The sequence below is a fragment of the Thunnus albacares genome, chromosome 22 (assembly GCF_914725855.1).
Source record: "Thunnus albacares chromosome 22, fThuAlb1.1, whole genome shotgun sequence".
Taxonomy (NCBI): domain Eukaryota; kingdom Metazoa; phylum Chordata; class Actinopteri; order Scombriformes; family Scombridae; genus Thunnus; species Thunnus albacares.
In genome coordinates this window covers 17,838,620-17,854,539 of record NC_058127.1, presented here as the reverse complement: position 1 = coordinate 17,854,539, position 15,920 = coordinate 17,838,620, and the positions used below count along the sequence as shown (strand labels likewise).

Sequence of the window (15,920 nt, the reverse complement as noted above, 5' to 3'; positions counted from 1 at the left end):
AACTCAATAGCTGCATTGTATGCTGAAGGATTTCTACTTTGGCTTGGACTGTAACAAATGGGTGGCCTGAAATAGCATCCAGGTTCTTCTCATAAGCCATTTAACCAAAAGATCCTCTGCCTGCACCGCTGGTTTTGTTCACTGTTTATCTAATAACGATCTTGATTCCTTTCTTTTCGGCTATGGTTATTAGTTTGTTTGCCATTTTACTGGTACAGTCCACCTCCTTAAATCTCTTCTGTAAATACCTCTCATACTGAGCTCAGGGTATTTGGTTCGGTGTGCAATTTCCGTGCTGCCAAGGTTAAGCGAGCAGGACTAATTGAATCTTGCATGTCTTCTTATGATTTATGGAGGAGCAGGATAGATTCAGAGGCTTAATCTGCTATAATCTCTCTCATTACAGGAGATGTAAGAAGAGATGATTGTCCAGCTTAATTTAAAACTGCTGCAAATCTTTCATAACCTCTTTGATACCGCGCTGGCTCTCATTTGCGATCGACCGATTGCAGGGTATGGCTGCCAGGTGGAATGTGTGCCAAATAAGGTGCCCCTTATCCCAAATTTGAAAATCTATTTAATTCACAAGCTCATTAAAATGCTACAGTTTAGAACATCAGTTGTTTCAGGGTAAACCACAACCATAAGGGACAGCTGCATGGAAAAACTTGTTAGGAGAACTCCTAGACAAAAGCTAACTCAATAAAGATCAAATAATGTGAAAATGCACTTTGTCATATTTGCTGATTTTCCATTTTCTCATGTACACCTTGTGCATAATACAAAGCGACTCCTCTTCTTCATCCTGCCACATCCTGCACTAAAATGGTTTTGTCCACTTCCTACTGAAATAACTGCAGTATAAGAATAATTCGAGGATGCAAGTAGTCTTCAAAATTACCATGCAGGCTCATTTCCAGGACTTCTGACTCACTTTCCATGTTTGCTATGGTTCACCTTGCCCTCCAAACATCCCATTTTACTGGAAATGTGTCATATTATGGAAGAGCAACATTTTGGAATGCAGTTTCATGTTGTCTTGAACCGTTTAACTAATAATGCATTAGTCTGTGTTCATGATCCACACATTTATTTCTTTTTGGAGGAGGGTAGGTGACTATCAATGACACTGGGAGTCAGGTGTTACATATAAATGCGCATTATCCAGGGAGGAATCGACTGAGCATTCTACAGCCCTTTATCGGCTGCTGAGAAGCTCTGCAGAGCAGCTGGGGGTTAAGTGCTTTGCTCAGGGGAACTTTGAAATTAGTTGGAGAGGGAGGGGAGAGAGTGTCACTCATTTACTTTCTCCACACATACTGTACTTTCACAGACAGTCTGGGGGATTTAAACTGCTGTCACAAACCTGCATTTTATCATTTTCCCCAAACCTCAGAAGAAATTTTACTTAAACATTCATAAAAATTGCTCTCAGGAAAACAATATATAACGTATATATAATTTTTTATGTCAGACATAAAAAGGGGGAGATTGTTTATACCAAGACAGCCAATGAAATAGCTCAGAGCTGAGGCCAGTTTTTGGCATGGTGGTGTTTGCGGCTGCTTTGCTAAAAGCCTTCAGGATCAAACCAGTAATAAGAACAATGTGTACTGATGAACAGCTGGGCCCCACCAGCAGCTTTACCGTGGCCTTCAACCACCTGAAACTACAGGTCAGGATTACAAGTCGTCCCAAGAGGACGAGCGCCCCTCCTCCTCCTCCTTTGACCTTTGACTTGGTCAGTTTGACTGACACATAGAGAGGAAACATGATTCAGAGGTACTTTGCCTGAACGCTTTCAAAACACTCTTTGTTGTCTTTTCTGTGAAGCTTCAAGGGAACTCGAAAAATCTCCTCCAGTTATTGCTCATGTGGCGTTGTGTTACCGCGTCTGGCATTTCTTTGTTAATCAGAGAAAAAGTCCTCCAGCCCCCAGGTGTCACATATGATTATCTTTTTTTTTTTACACAAGCTTGATGCCATCACACTGGTATCTAACAATCTTATTTAGCACCAAATATTTTGGTTAATACAATTACACTAATGCTTTTCCTCATATTACATTACTCTTTCCAAATGTTTTGATTATATTTGCATGGTGGCGTGTGCCCTGCGTTTGATGTGTCTCAGAGCATGAAAGCAGCCAACGCCATTGGTGCACAACGGTCTACGCTGTTGGTTTTACTTACAGCAGTTTTGGGCTGGTGGTCCTCTGGTGATGTCAAAGTCACAGCTGGGATATAAAAGAGTCTCATGCCATGTTTCTGAAAGCCCTTCATTGTGTCTGCCTCATGGGAAAAGATGGATGCCTGATTCACTCTCATCTTGTTGGCCAGAAAAGATGTATGGCTTGTGGATAAAGATCTTGTTAAATAATGGTAATGATGGTTTTATTGTTTTCTTTTTTTGGACTACTTTAGGTTTTATTCTGCACCTAAAAGAAATACTATGACATTTTATTTATTTATACCTCTCAGCAAGAAATACATGCTTTCTTGCTGAGAGGTATATGAGAAGATAGATTTTTTAAATTTAGCTTATTGACAGACAGAGCCAGTCTAGCTGTTTCCTACTGCTTCAAGTCTTTATGCTAACCAAAGCTCTCCTGGCTGTAGTTTCATTTAATGGACAGATAGGAGGGGTGGTATCTATCTTGTCCTCTAGCCTAACTCCTGATAAGAAAGTGAATAAGCGTATTTCCCAAAATGTTAAACTATTTATCTATTGGATTTTACCCCAAGAGAGAGAGAACAGCAAAATGTAACAACTTCAGGCAGGAGATCAGCTGGAATTGAATTTGTTGGTGGTCTGATATTGAGAAAATCTTCAGTGTAAAACCTTCCGTAGTTGACTGATAGCTTAAGCAGTAAAGCGTGCAGGTTTTTATGCAGTTTCCGTCTAGCAATTTGCTGTATAAATGTTTCATTTGAAACAAGGCAAGACTGAATTAACCTTCATTCCTGTTTATAAGGCTCCCCTGACTGAATGCAGCAAAACTGCCTTTACACCATGTACAGCAGTAAAAATGAACAAGGTGTATTTAAAGCTTGTTCTTCACAGCTATGACTCAGCTCCAGAGGAAGGTCCTGCAATGAACTGTGATTGCTTTGTGAAAAATAGCCCTCATTAAGAGGAATTAATGGCTCACAAAAGTAACTGAAGGTGCAGTGGTTTATGTGTTTTTAAAAGGAAAGACTGACAGGGGTTAGAAAAACGGGAGCCTTGTTCATTTTGCAGGGAGTGTTGGCTCTCCCTACCAATTCATCTCCACTCTGGATTGCACTTAAACTGCATGTTTTGTGTTGTTGATGTATCTATTTTTCCTTACAACCCATCATTGCAAGTCCATAGTAGCAAGATTACAATATATTGTGGTCTCAAATCATCTCTAATACCAGTGCTTCATTTGATTTGGTTGTTTTGGGGTTGAAAGAAGAGGCAACATCCCTGAGAGCTTTGCAGAGGGGTTTCCTGGGTTGGGAAAATAAACTATTGAGTTGGCTGACTCTCAGTGAGTCTGGGTCTGACATTCCGATGATGACACTTTATTTTCATTTCCACTCAGGATCCATGAAAAGCTGGGAGACACTTACAGCATTCAGCATTCACACAGAGCTCATCTGCACTGTTTTGAGTTTATTTAGGGCGAAATCCTGCAGTAAGGTGAGGTTTTGATATGATGGCGCACATAATGTCTGATGTATTTTAGACATGTGCGTGCAAATATACACAAGAGTTACCCTGTTTATATTGCCAGCACCTTCACAGACTGTGCATGGCCTATAGGTGGGTGAGAGGCAGACGATTAGTAGTTTTGATATCCAGATGCTGCTTCTCGTAACTGTACACCTACCTGTCTTACTGCAGTATCAACCTCCCATCTCAGTGTGTCAGCACCCATGAGTCTGGTCTGGCTGGACTTACAGATAATACCACAGTTGATTTGACATACTGCACCATTATTTTATGACTCGCTGGAGTGCTGAATGGAAAAATGGGATTGTATTTTTTGCAGTCTGTGCCCAGCAGAGGGCTAAATTGGCACTAGTCTTTAGTGTGGGCAGTTTTGAGGGTTCAGTGGAGCATTGTCATTTTGATGAAATTCTAGTTTCACACTTTAATTGCATCACTCTCCCTCATTCTTTCATCTGAAATGATAAAAGGATCCCTTAGCTGTCTTTTAACAACCAAAGATTTTGCCCTGATTTTTATAGGAACAGTGAATTCAACAACTTCACGCAACAGACTCAAAACACTCTGCTGCAGACTCTAGACTTTCCATGTTGCTCTTAAAACTTTCATCCCTCTATTCTACTAAGAGATCTCCTCCCTGGCTTCTCTTCGCCCCCCACCCCCCCTCTGCCTCATCGCAGCCTCTCTATCATACATTTTCCTTTGCTGTTGACAAGATAGGGTATCTATGACACAAGAGCCTGTACCCGTCACGCTTGTGTGCTCAAACTGTTGCAGGAATAATCCCACATGGGTCAAGTAAACACCAGCCTCAGACCACCAGCGCTGGCTGATAAGTTGAAAGATAGTGAAAGTGAACCCCTTGGGAGCTGTGGGGATAAAATACAGTAGAGGGTGGAAAAAAACAATATTGCACTCACAACCATAGAGGGCAGATCAAAGGGGAAGGAAATTCCCACATAATGGTGAAATTGCAGGTTAGCTGACCAATGTAAAACAATGTCAGTGTATTTGTTTAGATAAAAGGGTCAGTTCAAGACATATTTTCTTACTTGCATCTAGTGGTATCTAGTCATGGGGATATTTTTTGTTTTATTTGTCTAGGTTTCAAGATCTTTGGCTCCACATCAATACAATAGAAGTCAGTGACATTTTGTTTGTGGTGTTCACAGCATTGAAAAATTACAATGTCATTGTTATTCCTAGCTACTCAGGAACTACTTTTTACTGACAAATAGTCCCCTGCTTTAATCACAAATTTCAAGAGGTAAAAAACAATCAAAGTAATTGTTTTTCAAGAAGAAGCACCTAAAATTTCTCTAGTTCCACCTCTGAATGGTGAGGATTTATTGTTTCTATTTCTCTTATCTCTCTTTATTGTTACGTTTTGGCCTGTTGGTTAGACAAAATCCACAATATGAAGAAACAATTGTCAGCTGCAGCCCTTCTAAATTCCTCAACTATGGAGAGACAGTTATCTCCTAAACCTGGACAAATAAAGCCAGAACTATCTGCCTGCCCAGATACCACCAGAATGAGAGGAAAATATTTTCTTTTATATCTGTTATTTGGGTTTACTGGCACTTTAATGATTCAAGATTTTTTGGGCGGTGAATGATCATTGCAGCACAAATAAGGACGCAAAACTGAACTACATAGAACACCATGTGTAATTATTAAGTGTATAAATCTGTATATATCTATGAATTTACAGTATGTGATTTGTAAAACAACACAGAAAATACAGTATATGAGGAAGTTCTGTATGAACCTATGTAATACACATAATATTTGGTTAGTGTAATCCCAAAGACCTACCAGAAATAATGGAAAACTGAAAGAGTTTGGTTTCTCTTGGTGCACGAATTGTGTTGTCAGTGGATAGGTATTCAGGCAGAGTGTACTGTACAGTATGCCAGTCTATTAAAATAGCTGAGGATTGTAATAACATTCTTGACTTCCATCAAGGCAAGCGCAGTTGGCTTTTTTCCAGTGACTTTATCCTGGTTAAGGAACTGCAATGACTGTCCTTGAGCAGTTTGGGGCCCTGTGGTCCATGTTATATATCGCTCTGCGTCTCTAAATCCATCTGCACACATTCATACACACACCACAGACACATACGCACACAGCATATACTGGCTCAAACATCCCTAGTGTTGATAAGGTCAGCCAGCAGTCATGTCATCCGTTAGCAGCAGGTATAGGGTTACACATGATTTTAATGTGACATCCAATAGCCACAGAAATCTTAAACACAGATAAAGTATTTCATTTGAACTTGAACAAGAGATGGATCATTTGATGCTAATCATGCACTGTATGTCCCATTTGCCTTCTGGCATCCCAGTTGACAATTTCTTCCAGTGACACGCAATGCTCCTGCAACTATTTTAGCGACTCAAGCACTCACGGAAGAAGCCATAGATACACATTCACAGGTCTACGTGATACTACGCATGTCGCCAACAGTATGCTTGGTGCAATATTTGCCAAACACACCCTTGGTAAGCTTCAAAAGCATCTGCTGGCTGATCCCCAGGGAGGAATCGTTTTGCCTCGTATTCATGTGGCCTCACTTTCTTTAGTGTTCATCTGGCTGCCACAGAGTCACATGTCAAACGGACAAATGAGGATTCTACCAAACTGAAATCAGTTCATCTTGTTGTAAGTGCTGTACGAAAGGTAGCACACTGTAGGTTTATTTGCTGCCATATGCATCTCAGTATTTCACAGCCTAATTAGGGTTATTGATTGACTACCAGAGTACTGAAGTCTGAAGCTTAAATCAGTCACTCTCTGTAGCTAATCAATGTTTGCTAGGTTAGGCTGACGTTGCTTTCCCCTCTACATATGCTGAGTGGTTTAATTAACCCTCGGTCAGTGTTGGCCCTTCCTTCCTACCGCTTGTGTGAATCAGATGCCACAATTACACCTATGTAGAGACCTTAAGTCCTTCAGCGTTTGGTTGCTCATGCTTCTATTCCCAGCCTCTGTTAACATGCTTCCAACACCTAGCAGTACCCTCGGTGGAAGACGATACAGTTCAACGCAAGGTGACTAGACTTTTGGCTTAACATGGTCACTTTGTCATGACAATTAAATTAGGTTTTATTTATCTGGTGGATTCCTTAAGCCCCTGTGCATGCAAGGAGTGTATGCCAATATATAAGTTGGTTAACACTCAAAATAAACCGTTAATTTCCAATGTGGATTACACTTAAGTCTGGCCAATCCAAGCTGGGCTCATCCTAATGTTTCCCTTTTTCATTTTCAAGACATGAGTTTGTTGGACTTTTCTCAATTTAATAATGAAAAGATTATAAAGTTACCCAAAAGTAACACTTCCTAAGCAAGCGTAGGTTATGTTACTAGAATTGTCCTCAGCCTACAGCAAAGCTTTCTGATAGAGCCGTCACGATGGCCGCCTGTGCCAATTTAACTAGCAGCATAAAGTGATGGGACTTGGCCCAATCGATTGGCTTATTACTGACCTCCCCTCATCAGGGAGTGTGTTCTGCTTCCATCACGACCGCAGTCAGTACTGCGGGGAGGATAATTGCAGTGTGCAGTGCGCGGGGTGGGTCTCAAGTATCCCAGCACTCAGCCTGTTGCCAGAGGAAAACACATTGATCTCTGAAGGTGATGAAAAGGCTCTCTCAAAAGGCCCTGCTTCCTTCTCAGGAGCGTTCCAGCCTTGACACTGAACCGGAGCAAAAGCGTAGATGATCCATGCATGCCTGCCAGCCGTAGTCGTATTCATGTCATTTGTCTTCTGCCATAGTGTGTGTGTGTGTGTTTTTGACAAAGAACTGGAGAAGAGCTGCTTGTTCTGTAATGATTTTCAGTCCCTGAAAATGTGCGTTTAGTGTTTATGAGTGAGTGTCTTTGTTAGAGATTAGGTGTAAAAGACTATAGCAGGACTATCTTTGTTGTAAGCATTCAATCAATGTCTTCAATTACTGTAACACTGGGCAAGTATGTTATTCTGGTCATGCAGGGGGAGAAAGATGCATTTTTAATACTAGTTTCAATCTGCTTGATGCAGTGTTAATGGAGCCTGCAGCGACAGACCAATTCCTCTCCTCATCTTAATGGATTGACTCGAGGTTTAATGAACTGATAACTGGCATCTGAACAAACACAGCACTGGACCCAACCAACACGTACAAACTCACATACACACAGGAACAAAATATTTATCAGGGATGGGTGGAGAAACGAATTAATTTCAAGTTGATAACATCCACTGACCACTACTGAGTACCAAGTATGTATCATTAGCTTTTTTTTTTTTAATCAGTTGCTGCTTTCTGCATCATAATGAATGCTGCTTCATGTAATTAATAATAATTGTAATTTCCGGTTGGGTGATGTCTTGGGACTAGCTAACATTAATAAGTGTTCTGTTGGTACTGTGAAGTAGTTTCAACTTCAACATAATGATAATAACACTGGCATGCACCCTTGAGTATCAGAACTCTGTGTTTTCATGATGTCTTGTAATAGAAAACTGCACAACAGAGTTTCATTATAGGTTGCGGAGCAGGCGTCACTGTTCATTACCCCTCACGACTGTTTGTTAGATTTAATTCAGGCCCTAATCAGTGAGATGTCTTGCTTTATGGCTGTTGTGTAAATCAAACTGTAAATTTCCAGCTAACTAATCATACTCTCTTGAGTAGCAATGTAAACACCTGTCTATCTATATATAACAATGCATTTATTATAGAGAAATACAAAGATGTCCTTTATAAAAGTTGTGGATTGTAATTTAGCCCTTTTACATTTTATCCACATAACAGAAAATCAGCATTTAAGCCGGGTATTCCCCTGCATGTGTGTACACCATGGACACTACTATACAAGACGTCATGTGGTGACAAAAAGACTGTGTAATGAGTAAATGTAAAAGTCAGACACAATGGTCTCTTTTCTGGGCAACAGATTAAATATAATTGCAAAGAATTATTTAGGAAATGGCTATAATCATCATATTTATACAGGAAATGGTTACATTGGAGTTAAGTGCAGATGGAAATAAGGATAATGAAGATACATGCCACAGAATCAGTGAATAATGTGAAATATCCTTTAATACATTGTTTTTCTAGGTTGGGTTGGGATTCAAATGTGGGCCATGGGAAAATTAAAATAGGCCCCTGAATTCTTTTGCAGTATTTGGTGTTTATATTGTGTTGCCAAAACCCTCTAGAGTCTGTAGCAATATAGAGAAGGCTGTATTTACTATAGACTTGTAGGTTAGCACTCTTTAAACAGGTTAACAAACTGTTATACAAGCCTGTATTATAATGCTCATCTTATTTTTGGATTGCAAGAAAAATAATCCTAACAGCGTGGCTCCTATTTAAAGACCAGTTAAAGAACCGCTGCCGTTAAACAAGGTTGATAATAGGGTTGCTCTTTGAAATGGCTTAACATTACATGCTAACCATGTAGTCTGCTCCTTATATCAGATTGCCGGAATGTGGAAACTTACTTCTAATTTCCAGGAGTTGAACTTTCATTGACATAAGTAAAGCTGACTTAAAATGAATCACATGCATCCACATATCTTGGATTCTGGAAAAAAATAAAAATCCTCCCAGTGTAAAGCTCATGTTATGTGTGTCAGTACAGCTTTTAGTTGCTGATTTGGACAACCTTTAGTTGACCTCCTCCAAAGTTGTGACAGCCATTAAATACATTGTGTGCTTTACTTATGGTAAGTAAGCACACACAGCTTAAAAGGGTCAGGTGAACTAACTATAGACCAGCACACTCGTGAGACAGTGCTCATGCTACTAACATTTAGAGAGCAATATGGTAATTTAAGTGCCAGCATTTATTGTGGAACTTTGCAAAGGCCTAACAAGCTGCTCTTTGAGAACAAACTTGTAGCTATGCTTTCTGTTTCATCATCTCCTAAATTCAAAAGGGTCTGAGGAAGTTCAGGATTAGTAAAAGAAGTTAAGAAGGTCAATCAGAGTACTACAGGGGCTTCCCTTCCGGAGCCAGTTTGATGGGTCATGAGTTCAAGAGGACTTTTTTATTTCTCTCAACAATACGCTTGACAGTTGACCTCAAGTAGAGTCTTAAGTTGGTGAAGACACAGTCCAGATCTTCATCTTGTTGTACTGTTATCTGTTGATTGTGTTAGACTTTAAGTTTTGAATTGGTTCTTTATACTGGAGACACACAGATGCAGTTTGACATAGACAGAGGCGAAGACAGAGGTCAGCAGTAGTTCAATTTAAATGAGCTAAATCTGGAGCACACAACTGTTTTAGCGCATACATATGACATACTACTACTGTAAGTGTACCTCTGCAGTTATCAGGAGGTATGTGGAAAGACTGTAGAGTAACTCAACAAATTAGAAATATAGAAATTACGATTTGAGTGAGCTGTAACAACTGAACACCACCTGTGCATGAAAACTAGTTAGCAACCAAGCAGAGAAGTTAAAACAGGTAGTTAAAAGTGATTGATAGATGGTTAAAATAAGTAGCTAAAAGTAATGGATAAATGGTGAAATAGTTTGCATGGATAAATAATGAAATATAGCTGCAATGTTGGCTAAAATAGATGGCTAAAAGTAATAGATAAATGGCTACAATAATTAGCTAAAAGTAATGGATCAACAGTTAGCTAAAGGTAATGTACAAATAGTGAAATGTAGCTTTGAGTATGTATAAATGGTTAAAATACATAGATAAAAGTAATGGATAAATGGCTAAACTAAAAGTAATGGACACTTGCATAATTAAATATAATGGATGTATGTTTGAAATAGCTAAAAGTAATGGATATGTGGTCAGAATAGAAAGCTATGGATAGTCTAATGGATAAAGTAATGGATAAACAGTTAAAATAGTTAACTACAGGAAATGGATGAATGGTTGAAATAAATGGTAGTGCTTAGAAAGAGCTACTTCAGTTTATTTGACAGGGTTTTGTGGAGGTAAATCTGACAGAAAAGGTTGGGAACAATTGAACTGTATGGAAGACAATCTTATCTAGCATTTCAAAGTTATCCTCACTCCTGTCTCTCAGGTTTTACAGTGAGTCCTGGGGGCAAAATCAGACTTGACATTTTATGAGGAGTATATAGGCCATTCTCTACTTTCCTCTTTTGAACAGTATGCTTATTCCATGTGCTGGCGAGGCTCTCTGTGTTAGCCGTTAGATTTTGCAATTCATATCTCTGACAACAATACATACACTATGTGAAGATGTAGAGAGCAGTGGCATTCACGGATGAGGCTGATTGTAAAATTATGGTTCAATTTCCATTTTTTTCCCTTGGACAGTGGACCCAGTGTTCCAGGAATTAGCATTTTATGTAATGATTTATTCATTGTTATGCAGAGTAATAAGGATCTTGGATCAGAATTGTTGTCCTCTTTGCCAGACATGTCCACAAAAATGCACTAGTAAAGTAACAAATGATTGTACAGTAGAAAGCCAGCTTTTGTGCAGCTTTAGTTCCGTTGACCTGGATACCCAAGTATTGCCAACTTTAATAAACTTATCCATCCATGTTGTGGGATTAAATGGACTATATTAAAGTCTGTTTTGACTAAATCTTCCTAAATTCTAGGAATGCTTGTAAAGACATTGGTCATCAGATTTTTTGAGAAGTAGTCTGAACATCTCACTCAACTAAACTCTAAGCCCCATGTTCTGAAGCTAGTGGAAGCCACCTTGAGATGGCTCAATATACGGTATATGTTGCACTGCTGGTCATTTAATTCTGATATTGAAAGACAAAGGGAATTAGCACAGACCTTGTAAAGAAGGATTTAAATGATTTTCCCAACACATAATGAAGCAGACATTACTTTTAAGTCAAGATGGAACCTGACAATGATGGCAAAACCATTGTTATACATTTCAAACTGGGAACTGAAAGCTAAGCTTTCTTTATACTATGTAACAATTACAAAAGAAAATTGTTCAGTTTTGCAGTAGAACATGTTAGGAAGCAAATCATTCAAAGGCTTTTTTGGTCTTGAGGGCTGTGTTCTATCCTTGGCGTGAAATTCACCGTAACTGAACTAAACACCAGCGAGCAATGTCATGTCAGTATCTGAAAACATTGGCGTTGGAAGTATGGTATCGCCATGACATTTCCCCAAAACATTCGTGCTGGACACTGTATTTCTATGACTCATATATAAACAGTAAGGTCAACATGTGGCGCTTTTGGTATCCATGAAATAGGATAGGATATTTACAGGTTAGCATGACAAAAAGGGAGTTTTAACATGGAAAATGTGTAGACGAATGAATCAAACATGGCGTGATTTTATGTGTGACACTAAGTTGATTTCAATAAGCAGGTGTTTGTTGCACAGTCATTAGAACATGCAGCTTTTCACTTTCAAAAATGCATGATTTTAAGTTTGAATCACCCCACTTTGCCAAAAACAAAGGAAAAAAAACTTCTGATTATTTGATTTCTTTTGCACAAAGAGAACATGGAAAGGGTCTTTCAACGAATCAAAATAGATTCCAAGTTTCACTCTTCAATGACGTGAGCATGAAGATAACATTTTAACATACGACAATGTGAAAACATCTGAATCTATTCACTCTACCCAGAAAGGTGCAGTTGGGCTTGCTGAGAGGTACACAAGCCAGTTCTCTTCAAACCTGATTTACTTTGGAGGTTGGAGCTGGTACCCAGTTTGCTATTTTTGGCATATACTTTGACTTTTATTCTGAGGAATAGCCGTATTACTTTGCAAGAGAAGCTCTGAGTGGTCTGATTATGTATATCAGGCTCTGAAACAATCCTGCTTTTGTAAATGAGTCTGACTGGGGTCGGTTCACTTAAAACTGATTTGATTTGAAAGAAAAAGAGAAATAGAGCAGAAGTGCAGTATTGTTAGCTGTTCAGGACCAATCAATATTTTATGGATGATGGGTAGTGATAAAATGAAATTTTGTCATGAATGCATGAAGTATAAACAAGAGGTTTATTATGTTAAGCAATGTGTAACTTTGAAGTAATGAACAACATGAGCGAAGTGGATTCAAAAACAATACAGCCATGGCTTAAAAACAACATGTTTCACAATGCTGCCAATTACATGGGATCCCTTTGTGCCAAGTAGCATTAAAAAAGACTACTACCATCAATGTTTTGGACAAAAACACTGTGTGGGATTGTAAAAATCTCATTTTGTTTGACTGATCCCGCAAAAGTTGAAAATTAATAAATTTTGAGACCAACAAAATACTCTCAATATTGTGCTGGTTTGTGGTGGTTTCATGCTGTTCTTACAGCTAACTTGGTGCCAATCACATCACAATCAATAACCATCATATTAACAGATGCAGTGACAACCTTTACAGCAATTGTGATTCATTGCATTTGAGCAACATGACAACTTTTATGTGATTTAAGAAAAAAAAGAAACAACCCACAAACAAACCAAAAAACACAGCTCTCATGTGACCATTATATATTCACTGGCCAAAATTACAATTTGCAATGTGGTTCTACAGTCTTCAACGGAAACAGTCTTCTACAGAGCAAATGTAAATTCCATTTGTTGTCTACTGTGGATACAGGTCAGCGACATTTTTTCAGACAGCAAAACGACATGATTTTTTCATGTTTCATGAGTTTTTCACGGGGAAGAAGAGAAAAACAGGTGTTGGTCATGCAGCAAACATTTTAACCAAATAGGAAATATGACAGAGCCAATCTTGCTCTCAAGTTTACTGTCAATGTAGTGTGAGAGACTTGTGTTTTTTTCTTCTTAAGGAAAAAAGCAGTTCATGTTCTAGTTATTTCAGTGGGATTCAACTTAACTACGTTCGACATAGCAGAATTGAGAACTACTGATGTATCTCATTGTGGCATACAAGTGAGCTCTAAATCTGGTAAATTCTTAATATTTAATAATGTAGTTGTAGTATTTTGAACTATTGTTTCAGTTCCAGCTTTTTTTTAAATTAGCAGTTATGTTCATGCCTCTTTGTGTCTGCTGAAGCTGCATCATAAAGTGGCTTTCTGCTGTTGGATTTATAAAATACAAAAGCCACGAAATAACACAATGAAAAAAACACAATACCCAACACCACAGGGTCCATTTTGTTATGTCAGACCAAAAACACTTGAATGACCAACAAATTCACTTTGATTTATATCATACATTTTCAGACTCAAAAGCTGTTGAAAAGGTTGAAAAGGTTTCAACAGATTGTTCATAGCTGTTGACCCTCATCATGAAATCTGCTGCCACATTTTTTTTTTCTGAAACCACTGTTCCATGACCGTACTTGGGATGCTGTGAGAAAAGGGCAGGCCAACTGCAATGTTTCTGAGCAAGAATGATGTTTTGCCTTGACAGGCAGCTCAAGATCTCTCAGCACTTCAGGACCCAGTTTGAGCCCTGCTCATTTCATTTATGACTGGAAGTCTTGCTCACTTTTTTGTCTTAATTTGTTACAATACATCTGAGAAACAGCTTTCACCGGTTCTGATAGACTTTGTTAAGTTATTCTTTCATTTGTGTTTCATAAACTGAAATGTTATAGCATTTTTTTTGGCATACTTGCCACAAACGTCTTTAAATGGTGTTCTGAACTGGTGCAGTTTGGGTTATGTGGCGTTCTCATCTTTCAGTCCATAATCAGAATGAAAAATATTGTGATGAATATTGTGAATCATGATGATATCTGAAAATAATGTAGGACATTTTGTCTGGACCACCAGCTCCCGTGTGTGGAGTGTTTTCTCAGAAGTTGTCAAAAATGTACCACCGAAATCAGGAGGATGTCGTATCGTCATACCAAATATTCCTCTAAGAGGTGTCAAGTGTCATTTCAAAGTGAGCAATAATGAAGCGGCTGCCAAGTGCAGTAAAGCCCCTTCTGTTTCTTTTAAAACCTTAAAAAACAAACCTATGGAGAAACCAGGGGTTGATGTGAACCATAGTAAAGTGAGAGTCAAACTCCACCTGTGGTTACATACTTTAAACTGTGCCTGGACCCTTCGCTGGCAGCGCCTGACATTATCCTGGAAACTATCCAGCAGAGCAGAGTTGGAGGCTGAAGCCGAGCCAAACAGTGGGATCAAACTCAGGACTAAGCATCATACAAAGAGTTGTGCAACATAATCTTGCATTTTGCGCCCCAGTAGCACATCTGGAGTGTCATAAATCAGCCAAATGCTGCGTAAAAGGCATTGCTCTTTTTTATATTTTACTCTTTCTTTTTTAACAATTATTCTCCTTCTTTATATAGGGATGTACAGGGAGGATGGCGACAGAAAGAAAAGTTGGTTAGATAATACGCTGAAACATTAAGAGAGGTTTGTGTACTCGCTGTGGGATGTGAGGTCAGGTCAGGTTATTTGGATTTGTAATTAGTATGCTTGTTTTGTATTTTTAGTCCACTTTTTTAGCTGTTAACAAAAGCTCTGTGTCACAAAGTCATCCTTGGAGCAACTTTGATACTCAGGCAATTAAAGATGAGCTGTGCAGTCTGTTCAAAAACTTTCACCAACCCCATTACACGACTGTAATTATCTCAAAACTCCAACATGACGACAAAATGCTATTCTTTGGTGGTGCGGAGGTCAAAAGAGTTTTCAAAATGATTTGCATAATAATTCTGTAGAGTATTGTTGCCACCTGAAATTGGATTTGGATATTTCCTGTGATGCAGAAGCAGACAGGGAGGAATGTTCCTCTTAGTTACATCAACTTCCAGTCTCTTTGATCCTGACAGGTTCTTTAATGTTGAGTAGAAAGTGCAATTTTCCTTTTTGAGACATCATCCATTCCATTGCAAGTTGACAAGCTCTTTTCAAGAGTCCCAATGCTCAACTTTTAATTTCCAGCGAGTCTGAAAGTCATAGCCTCACCCTTTGACTAAATTGTGAGCCCACTGTTTTTTAATGCAAAGGGCAAACAAAATGCCAGTGGCAGAAAGTTTGTTTCCAGCTGCTACCCTCAAGACAAGACTGCACGTATTGTTTCCAAGAGGAAAGAGGAGGTAATTTTGGGAGAGATGTTCCCAATGTCTGAAGGTTTTTTTTTGTCAGGAACTGAGGACTACCTGCAATAACCTACAATACGACCTAGTCAAGTCTACAATGTATAAAACTTGCCAAAGCGTGTAATTGTTTTACTCCTCCAGCTGAGTTTTAGCATATTGATAATGTTGACAGGAAAATGGCAGACAGGAAAACACTGTCTAGATAA

The 15,920-nt window shown here is 38.9% G+C and overlaps 1 protein-coding gene across 14 annotated transcripts in view; it reads left to right on the top strand.

Annotated features, from left to right (window-relative positions):
- Positions 1 to 15,920, top strand: part of LOC122973341 (collagen alpha-1(XXV) chain) — a 149,868-nt gene that overhangs the window by 67,086 nt on the left and 66,862 nt on the right. The gene's annotated exons all lie outside the window — the stretch shown is intronic.